The sequence below is a fragment of the Octodon degus genome, unplaced genomic scaffold (genome assembly GCF_000260255.1).
Source record: "Octodon degus isolate 3935 unplaced genomic scaffold, OctDeg1.0 scaffold00035, whole genome shotgun sequence".
NCBI lineage: Eukaryota > Metazoa > Chordata > Mammalia > Rodentia > Octodontidae > Octodon > Octodon degus.
This window is the reverse complement of record NW_004524611.1, coordinates 6,709,410-6,724,150: the sequence shown is the minus strand read 5'-3', so window position 1 is coordinate 6,724,150 and position 14,741 is coordinate 6,709,410. Positions and strand designations below refer to the sequence as shown.

Genomic DNA, 14,741 nt, shown 5'->3' with positions numbered 1-14,741 from the left:
CCAGCACCACATGCCAGCCAGCCCCGCCCCCTGGTGGGCTGAGCTGGCCACACACACACACACACACACACACACACTATAAATAAATAAATGTAAAAAAAAAACATAAATTAAAAAAAACTGATGGAAATTATTTAAAAAAAAGTATGTCAATTCAACTTAAGTCACTGAGTCTAGAAGAAATTAACTTATCCAAGAACATAAAGTGAAATTAATAAAAATTTAGTAAAATTAAAGTAAAATAAAATTGGGAAACTGTAATAACTTTTCATCTTACGTCATCTAACATCTGTGCTCTTTGCACCACACCACGTCTTTCCTGCTTCTCAGTACCTTCCCTTCTGTGAATTTTCCCAGCTCCATTTTCCCTATGCTGCTGCATTGCTGTCTCATCTCGCTCTCTCCCCTCTCTCCCTCCCCACTTCCTCCTCCTGCTCTTCCCTTCCCCTCTCTGTAGTACTGGGGATAGAACCAGGGCCCCCACATGTAGGCTTGCATTCTTCCACTGAGCTCCACCCTGACTCCCCTCAGGATTTCTGACTGTAGCACCACGGCTGTTATGTTAGGCAGTAGGAGAAAAAACATGAGTCATTGCCTGCATTCTTTATTCAATCTATTCATCTGTTTGATTGTGTGTGTGTGTGTGTGTGTGTGTGTGTGTATGGTTTTGTGTGTGAATCCAGGGCCTCTCACACAGTAAGCATGTGCTCTAGCACCAAGCTTCACTATAGCCAATATTCTTTAATATTCATCTCATAATTTTCTCTCCACTGTACTGATCAGAATTTTCCCTACCACTAAGAGGAAGGGTTTCCTTACTATTAAGAGGAAGAGTTTCTCCTTCCTCTTAAAACTAATGATGACCTTATCCATGCTACCTGTTCCTTTTTTCTTCTTTCAAATCCTACAAGTTCTATCTCTGCGTAGGTTGTACGGGTATGACACTGTAGCAAAAGCATATTCAACGTATGTGAGGACTGGAGTCCCCTCGGCAGGACCCTTCCTTTCTGTCCAGCTTCTCCTCCTCAACAGACAATCACTGCACTTAGTTTCTAGTGTATTTTCTTACAATTTTGCTTTATGTAATTTTGAAAATATTTTGATTTTTGTCCACGAAGGCAATGTATTCTACACAATTTTTTCAACTTAAAATGAATTCTGGAAAATTTTCCATCTCAAACCTTAAAGACACAGAGAGGTTCACTATCTTCTATAGTTTAAACTATTGTATATTTTAAAGCATGAGAGAGAATTTTACAGTGCAGAGGACTGAACTTAGGACCTTGTGCGTGATATGCAAGTGATCTACCCCTGAGCTGTGCCTGCAGCCCACCGCTAAAGAAATGACACGTTTGTGTGGTGGGTACGCTAATTGCTTTCATTTGATCATTACACAATATCTACACGTATCAAAACTTCACAACACACATACTCCATAAATACGCAAAAGAACGTGTCAATTAAAACCTTTTTTTTGAGACAAGGCTTCACTATACAGTTCAGGATGGCCTCAAACTCACAGTGATCCTTACCCCAGCCTCCAGAATGCTGCAAATACGGGCGTGTGCCACCTTGCCTGGCCTGTGTCGATTAAAACAACAGGTGATCACACAGAAGTTGAGACAGGAATGGTGGCTACCAGGGGCTCGAAGATGGGGCTGGGGCTGGCCAGGAGACGCAGCCTTCCAGGTGAGGGGAGGGGTCAAATCTGGAGTGCTATTCCAGAGTACGGTGACTAGAGTTAACAATAACATAGCTTCCAAAAGCTAGAATAAAGGAGTCTGAATATTCCTACATTTTTAAAAACTTCAAACACTCGGATATAATTTAAGACTTAAAGAAAAATTTAATAAATCTCTCCTTACTCCCTTTTTCTGGGTTTTTTTCTTATACTGTTTATGAGTAAGTTGTAGACATGATGGCCCTCTACCCCTAAATAATTTGGCTTTATTTCCCTAAAAAATACTTCTTTATGTCAGATTATACACAACAGGTGCACATTCACAACTCCATTTTCATTTTTATGTCAGTACAGTGAGCAGATTAGAAAATTAAAATTGATATGAAACTGTTGTCTAAAGTGTATTAGTGGGGCTGGAGAGATGGCTCAGTGGTCTAAAGCACCTACTTGAAACAAGTTTGGCAAAGCACAGGGACGGCGGTTCGATCCCCCAGCACCACATGCCAGCCAGCCCCGCCCCCTGGTGGGCTGAGCTGGCCACACACACACACACACACACACACACACTAAATAAAAATGTAATAAATAAAAATAATAATTAAAAAAAAATAAAGTGTATTAGTAAGATTTCACACACTGTCCTGAAAATGTACTGTGTAACAAAAGAAATTTTGAGCTCACATGCATTTGGCTGTTCCGTAACTTTCATCTCCTTTAATCCCCAATGGCTCCTGAACCTTTATTTTTCCTAACATAAACATTTTGCTCAGCCCTCCTGGAGCCTTTATTCCTGGGTGCTCTCGGCTGTTGTGCCTGAGAAATCACTTGTGTGTGCAGACACACGCACACTGGATCTCATATGTGCACATGATTGCACACACATGCACATCTACACATCTACAGCTCTATTTTTGTTTCAATTTGTAGCTTTTTGTATTAAAACCTGCAAGCTCCCACTAGTACCTCTAGCTCTAGTCCAACATGGTAGTGTTCATTCACTTTTTTTTTTTTTTGGTCTTTTTGAGACAGGGTCTCACTATGCAGTTAAGGCTGGCCATGAGCTCACTTTGTAGCCCAGGCTGTTCTCGAACTTGCAATGATCCTCCTGCCTCAGATTCCTGGATGCTGGGATTCCAGGCATGCACCACCACACCTGGCTGCACCCTTATTTTCATACTTGTAATTTTTTTCTCTTAGCATAAGAAACTGACTTCTCATTATTTCTTTTTTCTTTTTGGCAGAACTGGGGATTGAACTCAGGCCTTTGTGCATGCCAGGCAAGTGCTTATTTTACTGAGCTATCTCCCCCGCCCCTGAGTTCTCATTATTTAGAATATATTTACTTATTTGCTCAGTCATCCATGCAGAGAAAGTGGTTTCTGGGTTACTGTAATTTGTGCATCTCTCTACACAAAAGCCTGCAGGTTAGAGCTCAGTAGTGTGGAATTACTTTGCAGCTGCGGAGCAGAGCGCGCTACTCAGGGCCCAGGGCCTGCTGTCAGCTCTACAAGTCCCAGCAGAGCAGTCGCTCCCTCGCCCGCCCGCCTTCCCAGTCATACTATTCCACATCACTGCCCTGTGGGTATCCGACCTCCTAGGACTCTGATTCCCCTTCTTGGGTCTCTTTGTCCCCAGGCAAGGAAACTTGTGTATGTGTTTGCTTTCATTTCTCCATTGTGCTACACAAACAATAGTACAGTATAGATACTCTTTCGCACTGTCTTTTTCATGGAACTGCTTGCCCTGGAAATCACCCCACACTGTTTCACAGATTCCATTCTCCTTTGCTTTTAGATCTGCGTAGTAACTCACACAGCGTAACAGAGGGCGTGTTTGCCCGCAGCTTTGCCAGGATGGCACTACGCTGTCACACCTGTGGGCAACATCATAGCACTGGCAAACGGCAAGTTCTGGGATAGAATCCCAAGCATTCTCTAGCTCCAGTTTAAATTTACTCTTATTATGAATACAGATAGACATTTTGTATGTGCTTATGATCCATTCAAATGTTTTTTTCTGTGAATTTTCTTTTTATGTTATTTGTGCAATTTTTCTATTGGATTCTTAATTTCTTGCTGATTCAGAGGAATATTTTATATATTAGAAAGACTAATTCTCTGCAACTGAAGTGGCAAAATGTTCTCAATTTGACTTTTTTTTTTTACTTTGCATACCATTTTCTTCTGTTGTGAATATACTTGTTTTTTTAAAGTTTATCAATGTTTTACTTTTTTGTACTGACAATCCAACTCAGGACCTTGCACTTGCTGAACTATATCCCCAGCCTTTTCAATCTTTTTTATATGGTATTTGGATTCTCTGTTGTAATTAGAAAGCCTTTCCTCCATGAGGACTATGAAGGAATTCTCCTGTATTTTTTTCTTGCAAAACTGTTTCATTTTTCCCATTTAAATCTTGATTCATCTGAAGACTATTCTGACATTAACTATGATATAGATCCAACTTATGGGCCGGGGAGATAGCTCAGTGGCTGAAGCCCCTGCCTGGCAAGTGCAAGGTCCTGAATCTGATCCCTGGTACCAAAAACCAAAAACCAGTTCTTCCCTCCAGATCCAACTTTACCCCTGTCCAGATGACCCCTCAGAAATCTCAATATCAGATGTTGAATAGACAATCTTTTCAACACCAATTCGCAAAGCCACCTTATCAGATACAAAATTCACCATCTGTTCAACAACTGTCTGTTCAGTGGTGCCCAGAGGTGCCCAGAATACACCAGTGGACAGAGGAGGTGACACTCCCTTCCTTTATTAGAGACACTTCCATCCCATAGGGGCAAGTAGGTGATGAACAGCGGAGATTACAGTATGCTGAAGAGAAAAGCAGAGCAGGGGAAGGGTCTGCAACTGAATGCGGTCTTGTTTTTAGGCTATTCTCTATTACTTAGAATACTGCAATGGCTTTCCAACTAGCTCTCCCTTCAATTCTTGCCTCTCACAAATTCAGTTATACGCCATTGAGGTGGTTTTCCAGCTAGAACTGCAGTATGTATTTGCCTGTTTTCCTGCTCAACTTCTCTCAAACACTCCCCACGACACTTAGAATAAAACCGAAACGCCCCCTCCTGTCCACAGGCCTTGGGTTTAGCTCCTGTGCTCTTCTAACTCCTGTGCACCGCTCACCTCAAGTCGTTATCTTCTTTTTTTAACTTTTCAAATATAGCACAATGATATCCTTAATTTGAATAAAACCACCTCGTTTGTATTTATTAGCATGTTATTAGCATGTTATTCAGTATCTGTCCTGGGCCCTAGGCCAAGTTTCTTTCATCACTGATGTATGCCTGACATCAAGCATGATTTCTGGCATGTATTAGTTGCTCAATAAAATATGCAGTCGATGTATCAACCTCCCTTTTTCTGTTTCTTTCAACCTCCCTCTTAATACAATGAATGGTTTTAGAAAAAAGAAAACACCCATCTGGCTTAAATGCTGAGAAGTAGATGTGCCACCTTAATTCTTTTTTTTTTTAATTATTTTTTAAAAACATTATTGTGTGTGTGTGTGTGTGTGTGTGTGTGTGTGTGTGTGTTTGTGGCCAGCTCAGCCCACCAGGGGGCTGGGCTGGCTGGCATGTGGTGCTGGGGGATTGAACCGTGGTCGCTGTGCTTTTGCTTAGCTTAGCTTGTTCTAAGTAGGTGCTTTAGACCACTGAGCTATCTCACCAGCCCCCACCTTAGTTCTAAACTGTCTTGCTATCCCTATCTGTGAAGGGTCTTCAAATTAATTTAGAACTAGATGAATCTATCCTTGAAATGCAGAGGCCTCCAGGTGCTGTGATACTAAGTAAACGCTCAGCTAGCTGCTAAGCTCACCAGAATCTTACGTTGGTCCTGCCCTTGCTTGCCTCTTCTCTCCTCTCTCCTTGTGTTCTGGTTTCCTACCCTCCGCACCCTGCCTCTGGTCCCAGCGCCTCCACCTTCTGCAGGAGACTTCACCTCATTTCCACGGGCTCGGTCTGACTTCTCCCTGCTCCGGAGCCGGGATGTGCTGTCGTTCACACTCACAACAGCATCTAATATTCCATGCCTTATATATTACTTGTGTCATGTGGGCATTAAAGAATCCCCGTAGAGCTTACTGCTACCTAAAGACAATGATTACAATGGCAACAATAACAAGTCGTCTCTCTGAAGCAGTTGAGACTGGACTTTGGATATAAAGCAAAAAGAATGGTTAAACTGGAGAATTTATAAAAGATAAACGAATCTTTAATTTAAAATATAAATCTATACTAATTTTTCTTTCAAAATGAAGCTAAACCTTTCCATGAGAGCGATTCTGATGACTGAGTATCCATATTCATAAGGCATTTGTTTCAGTTTCATTAAAGTAGATACAGCAAATGATGCTTGGGACACGATAAATCTGTGGAATCCCCTGAGATTTGCACGGTTTTTCTTCCATGTTTTACAATTTTGCTCATACCTAATTTGGTAAGAATATTCTAAAAAGTGAAGAGTTTGTATCAAATTTTCCTAAGGTTTTGATAGAAACAACTTGTAGAATTTTCATAGAAACTACTTACAGAACTCATACATAGCTCATTTACTGACACAATCCTTAGTTAGATTATGGAATCCGGACAACAGGCTTAATGAGGTTAGGAAGAGATGCAGCAGAGCTCCATAAAGGAACCCACGGCAGCGGCCGGCTCCAGCACACTCCGGACCGAGCCCCTTGGAGGCAGCGCAAGGGCCCCGCGTCCCTTCACCACGTGGACAGCGCAGCAAGGCCTAAGCTTCGACGGGCTGCTGAAGCGAATGCCCACGGAAGGGCTACTGTATCTTTCGCTGGCTCCGCAGCAGCATCAACAACAGATGAGACTCCAAGCATGTGGGTCTGGAGGGAAGAGCTAAAAGAGGAATAACAATGAGCGCCCAGGGAAGGTCAGAGCGCTCATATCGCCTTCCCAGGGGTCTCCCCGGGCGGTGGACGGTGCGATTCAGCACTCAAAACTGGGAAAGTGAACGTGCCGACGTTCTGAGAAGGACGGGAGTGTGCCGGAGGAGCGCAGAACCGAGCTCACCCGGGCCGACTCTCTGTGGTCCACCACCCATTGCCCTCTCCTTCATGTCCCCTCCTGGGAAAGAACCGCATTCTGGGAAGGCATAACTGGGAAAAGGAAACAGGCATCTTCTTCACACATGACACTGAGGACACAAACTCCACAGTAAAATCAACCAATAGATTTTCCATATATATGAATAATGAACTAGCTGAGGAAAAAAAATCAGAAAAACAATTCTACCACCAATAGCTTCAAAAAAATGTCCAAGAGCTGGGTATGGTGGCATAGCCCTGTAACCCTAGCACTCAGGGAGCCTGCGGCAGGAGGACTGCTGCAAGTCTGAAGCCAGCATGGGCTCCACAGTGAGCTGAAGGCCAGGTTGAACTTTATAACAAGACCTTATCTCAACAAACAAATAGACAGACAGACAGACAGACAGACAGACAGACAGACAGACAACCGAACTGCTTAGGGATCAATCTAACCAAGGAGATGAAAGACCTGTATGATGGGAATTTCAGAATATGGTAAAAGAAATTGATTAAGACACTGGAAGATGGAAAAACCTATGTGCAAGGACTGGCAGAAGCCATACTGTCCATCGGGATTTTAGCAGAGGTGGTGAAAATTCGATGAATCTTCATGAAAATGTCAGTGACATTCTTCACAGTAGGAAAAAAAAAGGTCTCAGTTGGGGGATGAAGCAGGAGGATCACTATAAATACGAGAACAGCCTAGGCTATAGAGAGAGTTCAGCAAGATCCTGCCTCAAAAAACCAAACCAAATAAGACGAACATCTTAAAAATTCACAGGGAAACACAAAAGACCTAGAGCAGCCAAAGCAATCCTAAGCAAGAAGAGCAAGGCTTTGGGAATCATAACACCAGATTTCAAATTATTCTACAGAGCTATAGTAATAAAAACAGCATGGGCTGACAAATTATTCTACAAAGTCATAGCAACAAAAACAGCATAGTGACAAAAACAGCACAAAAATACCATATAGACCAATGGAGCAGAATCCAGGATGTGGAAATGATCCCACACTACTACAGCCATTTGATTTTTGGCAGTGGAACCAAAAACACATGTTGGAGAAAAGACAGCCTTTTAAACAAATGATGCTGGGAAAATTGGACATCCACATGTAGATGACTCAGAGTAGATCCCTAGCTCTTGGTCTGTACGAAGTCAATTCAAAGATGCATCAGAGATCTAAAATAAGATCTGGAACTCTGAACAGGCAAATAATGTGAACACTTTTCAGAAACAGAAATGGACTATATTATATATATGACTATATTATATATATTAAGTATATATAGTGGACTATATTATATATATATGTATATATATATATAATGTTTATAATCTTTAGACATTGGGGAAATGTGAATCAAAACTACACTGAGATTGGGAGGCTGAGGCAGAAGAATTGCACTGAGTTTGAGGCCTGCTTGGGCTATGTAGTGAGTTAGTTTAAGGCTGATCTGAATTACATGGTGAGACCTGGCCTCAAAACCAAACCAAACCACCCCCTCTCTGGAAAAAAAAAAAAAAAAGAATCTGAAGGCCAGGAGATGGCTCAGTGGAATAAGCACTTCCCTGGCAAGCGCAAGGGCCTGAGTTCAATCCCCGGTTCCACCAAAAAAAAAAAAAAAAAAAAAGAATCTGAAAACAAAACCAAACCACAAAATCTCCACTGAGATTCCATCTCACCCTAGTCCAAAAGGCTACTGCCAAGAATAGGAAGACAGGAAGTGCTTTCTGGGGAGAAGGGGCAGAGCAGCCCTTCTACGGTGCTCTTGCCAGTGTAGTGCAGCCACCATGGGAACTACTAGGGAAGGTCCCAGAAAACCTAAAAATCAACTCACCATGTAACCTGGTTGTACCATTCCTCGGTATATTATATACACAAAGGGATTAAAGTCAGTATCCACAGGGAGACCTGAAAACTCATGTTTATTGTAACACAACTCACAATGGCAAAGAGAAGGAAACAGCCTTAGTGGCTAAGGATGAGTGGGAAAAGAAAATGTGATATATGTACACAGTGGGGTATTATTCAGCAAAAAATAATAAAATGATGTCTTTTGCAGGAAAATAGATATCACTGGAGGTCATCATGTTAAGCAAAATAATGCAGGCTCAGAAAAACAAGTTATACTTTTTTTTTTGAAACAAGGTCTCCCTATGTAGTCAAGGCTGGCCTTGAACTCATGGTGACCCTCCTCCCTCCCCTCCCGACTGCATGGTGCGCATCAGCATTCACAGCCTCCACTTTTCACTAATAAGTATAATCTAAAAAAGAAGAAATCAGAGTAGAAGAGAGACAATTACTAGAAAAGACAGGGGGATACAGAGAGGAGTGTGTAATGGAGGGTGACAGGGAAAAGTTATCAATTATGTTACTAAGAGATGGGAGGCTTGGCGTGGTGGTGTATGCCTGGAATCGCAGCACTCTGGAGGGGACGCAGGAGGACTGCTATGAGTCTGAGGCCAGCCTGGGCTATATAAAGAGTTTAAGGCCAGCATGAAATTCATAGTGAGATCCTTTCTCAAAACACAAGACAAAACAACAGAGAGCTTGTGATGTTGACATAAACTTATTGAGCTGAAAGGTGTCCTCCACATTCTAGTAAATGAAATAGCAGCTTACAAAACAGTATGTACAGCAGTGCCCATTTTTGTTTTATTTATTTATTTATTTATTTATTTATTTATTTATTTATTTTTGCTTATAAACAACAGAATATATTTCCCATACTTCTAGAGGCTGAAGGGCCCAAGACTCAAGGTGCCAGCAGATTGCACATCTCATGAGGGCTAATCATGGATGGCACCTTCTTGCGGTGTCCTCAGACAGTGAAAGGGACAAACAAATGCCACGGACTTCTTTTTTTGCTGCTGCTGTTTTTTTGAGACTGAGTCTTACTGCGTAGTTCTGGCTCGTCTTAAATTCCATATGTAGCCCAGGCTTGGAGTTCTTGGGATTCTCCTGCCTCGGCCTCTGGAGTGCTGAGATTACAGGCTGGCACCACCGTACCTGTAGGGAGCCCCGGAAGCTTGTCTGGGGAGAAGCTCAACGGCACAGACCCCGAGGATGTCATCCGGAACGCCTTTGCCTGCTTCCAGGAGGACTACCTGCACGAGCTGCTCACCACCATGGGCGACCGCTTCACGGACGAGGAGGTGGACGAGCTGCACTGAGAGGCCCCCATCGACAGCCATTTTTTTGTTTTAAAAGATGCATTAATGGATAAAGAGATCAAGCAATTGTCTAGGTGGCGTTCACTTAACACTTGATCAGTCTCTGGGAATGAGATGCTGAGCAAGTTCTTTTTATTTAAGAGAAGTTTTTTTTTTTTTTTTTTTTTTTTATTTGTGTGATTGTAAAATATCTCTAAGTGAGGGAAACTTAGAATTCCTGTATGTGAGGCACTAGGTATGCTAGCTGGATTGCACCAATCATTTCACAAGGTATATCTGTCTCAAACACAATCCTGTGCAATTTAGATATGTGTGATTTTATTTGTCAATTATACTCAATTAAAAAACATGATCAAGGTAAAAATAAAGAACAGTACCTCAGGTCACAACATTGCAGGAAGAACACAGCAAACACCAAGGGTCCCTGACAAGGCACAAAAGAGGAAGATGTTTAACATTGGCTCCAAACAACAAGGAAATGGGTAAATTTTGGAAAAATCTCCACCAAGCCTATTTTTCTTGTTAGCTAGTCAGACGCTAACTTGTAAAATGTTAAATTTTTAAGTTGAAAAATTTAGCTGGAATGTAACACACAAAGCAACAATGTGCCACTTTTCCTTCTTTCTGCAGAGTTTAAAAGTGCTGGTGGAGGTATGACGAAATGGAATTCTCATACCTTAATTATAAACTGCACACCTTTTCTGGATGTCGATGCACCTTAACAGCCTAACCACACAATCTCAACAATTTCACATCTTAAATGTATCCTATGGAAATAAGGCAATGTGAAGGCACACACCATCCCGAAATTCAAAAAATATTGTCCCATATTAGTAACACTTGGAATGACCTAAAAGGTCACCAACAGAAAGTTTTCCAATAATTAGGCTCTGTCCATATAGCAGAAGACCATGCGGGCATTAGAAAGCTTCGAATAATTGCTGAGGATTGGTTTACCATATATTACAAGTAACAGCAGATGACAGTTCATTATGTGGGATACAGGCACCGTATGTGGGCACATTTAGAGGTGCCCCAGAGAAGACTGAAAAGACAAACAAAATCAGCGTATCCCCTGGGGAACAGGGTTAGTGGATTCCTGAGACTCTCTCAAACTCATCTTGAAGGGAAGCCTGGGGCCCAAACAGCTGAAATAATACAGTGGTACTTTGGTTCATGAACTTAATTTTTTTTGGGGGGGGGGTCTTTTTGAGACAGGGTCTCACTCTGCAGCTGACGCTGGCCTTGAACTCACTTTGTAGCCCAGCTTGATCTCAAACTCACAAGGATCCTCCTGCCTCAGTTTCCCAAGTGCCAGGATTGCAGGTGTGTGCTACCACACCCGGCATGAGCTTAATTCTTTGCACGATTTTGGTCATAAGCCAAAGTGGTTGTGAACTGAATCACACTTCCCCATAAGGTCAACACTGAAGCTAACCATTGAATTTGATTTGGTTTGCCACCAAAATAGTGAAAAGAAGCAAGCTTGTGAACCAAGGGACCCACTGCACACGGGGCCATTTTACATCTGCCACCTTGCCTGAGATATCTTCAGATAACTAACAGTGCTTTGTTACTACACATACTTAAAGCGAACAAGTGAAGAGAGGAAAAAATGCACACTATCAAGGCTAGGTTAATATTTTAGAGCTTTGGCTTTGTGTGGGGAAGGCAGCCAGTTTATAGAGTTCCTAAGATATAAACTGAAAGGCTGAAAACTCAACTGCAACACCCTCGGGCCTCATCCCTGGGGGAGTCAGTGCAGGACTTTTTCGCTTCTGTGGTACAAATCCAGCACTGCGGCACATGGGAAGCCCGTGGTTTGCAGCCCTGGCTACCCACCTGGGACATAGGAGATGGTGCCAACGCTCAGGCCACATGCAAAGGCTTCACGCGAACCAGTCCACAGCAGGGCTGGGCACGGCGTGTGACCTCTAGTCTCCAAGTGATGTGAAAATGAGCTTACACGCTGCACACATGCCGACAACCTGTTCTCCTTGCACTTCATCTCCACTTCATCTCTTAATGCATGCTGAAGTTTAGAGCCCAGAGATCCGCTTCTCTTCTCCACCGAGGGATCCTCTGGATGAGCACGCAAAGAAGATGGTGTTCTTGTTTCTCAAAATATTCATCTTACCTTCGTGTGCCAACATGCAGTCCCTAGTAGAACTGCAGTCACTGTGTGGCAGTGTCACCGAAACCCCCCCAGCAATGAGGCTGAGCCAGGTACTATCTAAATTCTGGAAGGTGGTATCGCACGGCGGATCCTCGAGGGCTATTTTCTAGGGCTTCTCAGTGTGGCTCCTGCACTGCCAAGAAGGCACCAATCATTCAGGCAGAGACTCTGCTCTGAGGCTCAAATCTGTCTTCTGTCAGAGATCTCGTGAGATGCACCTTCAGGCTGAGCACCTGCCACGAGATTCACCAGCGCAGCAGACAAAATTCCCAAGTCCTGGTCACTCAGCGACCTAATGAGTCTGTAAAAGATGGAGCACACAAAGGTGTGAGAATCTTTAAAACAGAAAAAAAAAAAAAAAAAAAAAAAAAAAAAGCACTTTAAGAATGTTCGCTTCTCATATTACATAAAGCAGAGCTGTGTGGGTGGATGTATCATTGGAAGAGATTCTGCCGCAGTCCTGCCCCTTCCTCTTCCCAGAATGAAGACACAGTGGTTCTTGATGAGTTTGAAGGTTTTTCATGAGTGGCTTTTGTCTTCCTCAGACAGAGGGAAAAACTGGTATTTCAACAACCACAACAGAGTAAAATGATCTGATTAGCTAAGAACCATGAAAAATGGTCCCTTCCTCTCCACAAAAGTTGTACTGTAAAATTGCTCTAAAAAAACTAGTGATGGAGGGCCGGCCAAATAGCTCAGTGGATTAAAGTGCCTGCAAGCAGGTGTAGCGACTGGGGGTTCGTCCCCAGGCCTGCAGTGCCAGCCCTGCCCCCAGGGCACACTGAGACGGCAATTGAGGCTGGGTGTGGTGGAGCACGCCTGTAATCCCAGCTCTTGGGGGCTGTAAAGTAGAGAATCGCTACGAGTCTGACCTAGTAGTGAGATCCTGAACACCCCGTAGACCCTTCCCTAAAATACAGAAAAAAACAAAAACAAAAATTAGTGATGGAAATAAAGAAGCCATTTCTGACAAGCAATTTTTATAGAGAGGAAGCTACAGATTCTGACTGCGGCAGAATCTCTTCCAATTCTAGCATAATGACCTTGTTAGATAAGGAAGCCATTTACTTTACTCCCAAGAAATGACACTTATCACACAGTTTGCAAACAAGTCACTGACAGGAATGCTTGTGGGGGGAATTTAAAAGTATTTTAACTGCAAGTGGTGCTGGCCCCACCCCTGGGCGCACTGAGCCGACCACCTAGTCTGGGTGTGGTGGTGCTTGCCTGTAATTCCAGTGCTGGGGAGAGAAAACAGGAGAGCCACTCAGGAGTCTGAGCTGCACAGTGAGACCCTGTACCAAATACATAAAATAAATAAATAATATTTTTTAAAAAGCATTTTAGAGCTAGTTTCTTACTGCACTGGCATCAGTTCTGAAAAAGACCCAGTGAATGAAATTTCTCTTAAATTTCACCCAAACACCTCAAAGCAGATGTCTCAAGAGTAACAGAAATGACACCTACTAAGTCAGGCAAAGCAGGGGCTCTCTTTCAAGTATATGAACCGAAAAAGTATAACAGTATCTTTTTAATTTATTTTATTTTATTTATTTTTATTTTTTAATTTTTTATTATTTTTGCAGAACCGGGGTTTGAACTCAGACCCTTGCACTTGCCAGGGAAGCGCTTATTGTAATGAGCCATCTCCCCGGCCCTATTTTATTTTTAAAGAGAAAATAAAATAATGACAATTAGAAATGATACAGAATGTCACTAAGCAAAAATAACACAAATTTGACAGTTTGTTGTACTACATAGTGTTGTCTTCAAATTATTTGTTTAGATTACCAGATACATACATGCAAAATTTGGGGGAAAAAAGTTATAAAAAATTAAGAAGAGTAAAAAACTGTAAGCATTAACTGCTTCTTTCCATACTTCCAAATAGTAATATCTTATACAGTATCTTACTGTCTGCTCAAGAAGGGACTGAATCACTCTAGGAAGAAGCTGGCCACAAGCAAGTTAAGTTTCTTTGCTGCGAATCCTCTAAGAGATTTCCCTGAAAATCTCTGAATCCCAGAAAAACCGTAGAGCCTAGGGAAGCACAGCAGATACTGCCTACTGTGTGCTGTGCACACTGTTTTCCAAATATATTTACTTTGAAAATACTTTGACGGCATCTACTCTTCTTTCTTTTTTCAGGTCTCAGCTTAAATCAGGAGAGATTCTGACATCACAGACCAGGTGAGGGCCCTGGTTTATTTACACTTTTCTTATTCACACAGCACTTTTTAGTATTGAACTATCTGTCTGGGAATCCATCCATCCATCCGTACACCTCAGCATCCACCAAAGTGGGAACCCGCCTGTCTCTTTTACATCTATTTTTAAGGCCCCACACCTGTCAGGTAGTAGGTACTCAATAAATAACTGCTAAGTAAGTAAATGAAAGTGTTCTGGCGCTTGCTTTTCTACTTTAAAAGAACTTTTTGGTTTGGAACCAATTTTAGACTGGAAATTTGCAAAAGCAGTACACACAGAATTCACCCTATGTTGATGCTGCTTATGCTAAGGCTAACATTTTTATAACCATAGTACAGTGATCAAAACTGGGAAATTAACATCAATCTGTGCAACGCTACTAACTCAAGTGATTCACATTCCACCCGTTTCTCCTCCTTTCTGCAGTCCAGCA

The 14,741-nt window shown here is 42.3% G+C and overlaps 1 protein-coding gene across 7 annotated transcripts in view; it reads right to left on the bottom strand.

The window, feature by feature from the left end:
• Positions 1-12,402, bottom strand: part of Znf713 (zinc finger protein 713) — a 17,507-nt gene extending 5,105 nt beyond the window's left edge. The window contains exons 1-4 of one of the 7 annotated variants that reach the window (XM_023714357.1): positions 12,350-12,402; positions 11,767-12,318; positions 10,302-10,348; positions 6,732-6,817 (exon numbers count right to left, since the gene is read on the bottom strand). The gene's annotated coding sequence lies outside the window, so the exon portion shown is untranslated. Of the gene's footprint in view, positions 1-6,444; positions 6,558-6,731; positions 6,818-10,301; positions 10,349-11,766 lie in introns of those variants that run through there. The other 6 variants (XM_023714359.1, XR_002820943.1, XM_023714353.1 and 3 more) reach the window with 6 other exon arrangements.
• Positions 12,403-14,741: the final 2,339 nt, after the last annotated feature.